A 5,000-nucleotide genomic window follows, 5' to 3' on the forward strand; every position below is an offset into this window, starting at 1 on the left:
TCGTGCCGGACCGTACCCACATCCGCAGCAGGTCTCCAAGGTGAACAGCCTCTAGTCGATAGACCAATGTAGGTAAGGGAAGTCGGCAAAACGGATCCGTAACCTTGGGAAAAGGATTGGCTCTGAGGGCTGAGCCGGTCGGGCTGGGGTCCAGAAGCAGGAACGGCACTGCACCGGGACTGGGCGAGGCTCGCCGCCGTAAAAAGCGGTGCGGCCGAGCCCGGACCAGCGTCGGGACCTTCCTGTGGAAAGCCACAGCTGTGCATTTTCCGTGGGCTTCGCGCCTGAGGTTCTTGCTTCGGCCGGCAGAAAACAGCCAACTCAGAACTGGCACGGACCGGGGGAATCCGACTGTCTAATTAAAACAAAGCATTGCGAGGGCCGTTGACGGTGCTGACGCAATGTGATTTCTGCCCAGTGCTCTGAATGTCAACGTGAAGAAATTCAAAAAAGCGCGGGTAAACGGCGGGAGTAACTATGACTCTCTTGTGGTAGCCAAATGCCTCGTCATCTAATTAGTGACGCGCATGAATGGATTAACGAGATTCCCACTGTCCCTATCTACTACTATCATCATCGTCGGCTCCAGCACCTGCGGCCACCGGTTCGCTCGGGAGCGGGTTTTTTCGTCTTTCAACCAAGAAAACGAGTGAGTACAACTTTGAAATTTCGTACTCCTCTGCCATAAACAACTCAGGCACCTCCGGACACAAGAATCGCCGCTCAAAACGGCCTAGAACTCAAGAAATCAGCGTTTTTCGACGCAGTTTGGGCTCCGTCGGCAGCCATCTTTGTTTCCACCACCACCTTGTGAGAAACCGCAAATTCAAGCCTTCCCAGCCGCTTAAACTTCGGAAACAGGAAGTCCCGAGGTGCCCGAAGTTACGAAGAACCTTCGCTAAGCAAAAAGAACAATTCAAAGAGTGAAAATCGTGTGATAAAGCCGTTGTTTACATGTGGTCCTCCCGCTTGCATGGGCGCCGCCATCTTGTAAGGGGCAGCACAGCTAGCCTGTGTATGTAAACAACGCAAAAAGCCAGCCCCAGCGGATAAAACTGCTCTAGAGTCTTCAGAGGAACCCCGGTAACTTCTATGCTTAACCACAGTGTTTGAGAAGCCTCCGGAGGCCTCAGTTTGCGGAAGAAAAGTCCCTCCTTCTGGGCTGCTACCAGTGGGGGCCGCCATGTTGTTTGGGTCCCTCCAGAGACGTAAAAGGTTGTAACTTCGTCAATTTTTGGCCCAGAGGAAAGCCAAATATACCGTTGGATTCAGAAAATTACGAAGAATAAAGAGGAAAAAAGAACGGGCTTCTATAAGCAACCGAAAGCCTAAAAATTGGATAGCCGTGCTAGAAAGCACAGTGTTGCTCGCGTCTTTTGTGATGACTGGCTAAATTTGGCGGAATCGCCGCTTTTTGCCAAAAGTGGCTCCCGAACGCTAAAACGGCCGGAGAAGACGTATGACAACTTAAAGAAGCGAAAAATACCTCTTTTGAGTGAAGAGAAGAATTTCCAAGCAGGTGACAGCTGTCAAAGCTAGGAAACTTCAAAATGTTCAGAGGCAAGGAAGAAAGGAAATCTGACACATCTAAAAGTGAAGAAGCCCGCGGAACGCGTCCAGTTGGCAGCTCTGTTTTAGGGCCCATGTCAAAAACGTTCCGCCCCACTTCACTTGGAGAGTACACGTCGGAGAAAAACCAGACCGGCAGTTCAAAGAAAATGAAGACAAACAAAAAGAAACCAAAGGAAAAAACGACATCCCAAGAGGACAAGGTTCCAGGGGAGGTACCGGAGGATGAACAACCTAGCAAGGAAAATGAAGTGACCGAGCACATACAACCAAAAGAACGTCACCAGGAACTAAGACAAAAGCAATGCCAAGACATTGACGAAACTGAACAGCAAGATGGTATCCCAGAGGAAACCACACCGAACGACGAAAATGAGCACCAAGACAAAAGTGAGGGGAATCAAGAACAAAAATCGGAAGTCACCCTCGAAGACGACAGAGCGTCCCAGAGCTCAATGGTAATAAGCAAAGGGGATAAAAGCACAACCCTTTCAAGACTTTCAAAGTCAGATAAAGCAACAATGAAAGCACTACTCAGAATCTCCACCTTAACGGGTGGAGATGAAAAAGTCACTCAGATGATCGAAACGATCTTGACGGAGCAGTCCAAGATGAAAACACTCATCATGGAGCAAGCTCAAGAGATCGCCTACCAGAAAGGAAGGATCGAAGAGCTTAAACGCAAGTCCTCGGAGGAAAGAATCTCAAGAACAGAGGAGCAATCAACAGGAAGAGAAGAAAGTTTGTCAACAGACATAAACCCAAAACAGACCTATGCGCTGGTCGTCTCATCTGGGACATTGCACAAGAATGAAGTAGCTGCCCTCATCAAAAGAAAAGTTGACCCTGTGACACTTGGGTTACAGGATGCAACAATGAGAAACGGACGAGAGGGTGTTGTCGTCACAACATCATCAAAAGAAGCTTCCAGTAAGCTTCTTACTCACTTTGAGAAAGACAAAGACCTCAAAAACCTGACTACAAAGCTCCCAAAAGAAAATCGACTCCAAATCAAGGTCATTGGAATCGATGAAGACACTGACCTGGAAACCTTACCAGAAAAAGTAATCAAACAAAATCACCTGTCATGCATTCCAGACGACATGGAAATCAAAAGGACATGGAAGGGTAGACAAGGAATGACAGTCGTTTTCGGACTAAATCGTAACGGTGTTTCCGCTGTTGGAAAGAGAAAGTGTTTGAACATTGGCTGGTCGAGATGCCCTATCTTCGACTACGTATTCTTTCCTAGGTGCACCAGGTGTGCCTCTCATGGGCACACTGCGTTTGAATGCGACAGGCCTACTCACTGTACCAACTGCAGCCAAAGAGGACACCAAAACAACGACTGCGAGGACGACCCCCTGTGCAGAATATGCCAAGGTGAGGGAATTCAAGAATTTAACCATTCTATGATGTCTTGGGAGTGTCCAAGTTATCTCTCGAAAATTCAAATAGAGAAAAATAGAATCATGGCACGCCTAATCTAAAACCTCTACAGCAAACATGGCTTCTAACGCTTCTAACAACAACAAACTTCCAACACATCATAGATCAGGCACATTAGATATAATACAAGTAAATTTAGCACGGGCATATAAAGCATTAGAATCATTAAAATTTTATCAAGAAGAATATAAACAAGATATTTCCGCAGTACAAGAACCGTATGCATTAGCAAATAAAATAATCGGATTCCCTATGAAACATAAGATAATAGCACATAACGTTAAACCGAAAGTAGCAATAATAATCCACAATAAAGAAATACTTACTTTCCCTATTTTAGTAGAACAAAACATAATAGCAATAAGAATAAAGTTCAAAAGCAAAGACATCTTATTACTTAATTGTTACTGGCCACCTAATGCGGATAATTTCCAATATTTATCAAGGCTAGAAAATCTGTTAAACTCTATTCAATATACAGAACTTTTAATAACCGGTGACTTTAACGCCAAAAACACTACATGGGGAAGCAAAATAAATGATACAAGAGGGGAAAACATTCTAGAATTAGTAATTAGGAATAATTTAATAGTCTTAAATGATAGTAACTCTCCCCCAACATTTAAAACATCAAGGGCAAAAGGTTGGATTGACTTATCAATTGTAAACAATCTACTCGGGTCTGACATTACTAGATGGGAAGTTCTAAAAGACTTTAACAACAGTGATCACAGATATATAAAAATTGAAATACAGGTAGGACACAACCCGGAAGAGGAAAAACATGGAATTACTCTTAAAGGAAGGAAAAAGATTTTGGACGCAATATTAGAAGACCAATGGTTCGCAAACAACAATGAATTTAGGAGTATAGAAGAAGTAGAGAACAGTCTCGACATATTCTACTCAAAGCTAAATAATCTAGAAATAAAATATACAAAAAAATTAACACCTTCTAAAAACAAAATGAATGCTTGGTGGACAACAGAGCTTGAAATAGAAAGAAAAAAAGTACGAGCAATGAGAAGAAGATATCAGAAAGCTAAAGGCGAGATCAGAGAAGCATACAAAAAAGAATACTATACAGAACACGACATATATAACAACATGTTGAACAAAGCGAAAGACTTAAACTGGGAAGCATTCTGTTCAGCTAGCTCAAAAAACCCTTTTAACCTCCCTTATAAAATAGCTAACAATAAGATAAAGAAGAAAATTACTATATCCAGCATTGAAAAAGAAGATGGCGAACACACTCAAACCTTACAAGAAACAGTGGAATACATTTTAGGAAAACTGTACCCAGTAGACGAAAGCACATTTACTAGGAATTCAGACCAAGCCGAAAACAAATTCGAACACCAGTTACAGAGAGATCATCAGTGCAATGACCACCCGGTAATAGAATCAGAAGTAAACACAACTATACTACAAAGCGGAAGCATTGAACCGCTTTTCACCACCCTAGAAGTGGACTCTGTGATAAAAAATTTACGTAAGGATGTGGCACCAGGACCTGACAATTTACAAACTGAATTTGTAAAAAGAATATACGAGAAACACAAGACATATTTTGTTAATCTATTTAACGCCTGTTTAAAACTTGGTCATTTCCCTAAACAATGGAAAACATCCAGGGTAATTCTAATAAATAAAGCAAATAACGAGGAGAAAATAGGAGTAGGTAAATACAGGCCCATAGCTATTAATTCTATCTTGGGAAAGATTTTAGAAAAACTAATTAAAGACAGATTATATTTTTTCCTGTTTAAAAATAATAAGCTACACAGAAAACAATTTGGCTTTCGCCACAATACCTCGACAACAACAGCCCTTCTTGAATTAACAAAGAGAGTAAACAAGAATAAAATAGATAAAAATAGCAGTATAATCATTTCATTAGACATTAAGAATGCGTTCAACGGTATTAGAGCGGACATAGTAACTAAAATTCTTCAAGAATACAATTGCCCACATAACTT

At 42.1% G+C, this 5,000-nt stretch overlaps 1 pseudogene; it reads left to right on the plus strand.

Moving 5' to 3' along the window:
* The window catches only part of LOC142565185 (large subunit ribosomal RNA), a 2,811-nt pseudogene extending 2,231 nt beyond the window's left edge, over positions 1–580 (plus strand).
* The last annotated feature ends 4,420 nt before the right edge of the window (positions 581–5,000 follow it).

The sequence above is a fragment of the Dermacentor variabilis genome, chromosome 11, assembly GCF_050947875.1.
Source record: "Dermacentor variabilis isolate Ectoservices chromosome 11, ASM5094787v1, whole genome shotgun sequence".
NCBI lineage: Eukaryota > Metazoa > Arthropoda > Arachnida > Ixodida > Ixodidae > Dermacentor > Dermacentor variabilis.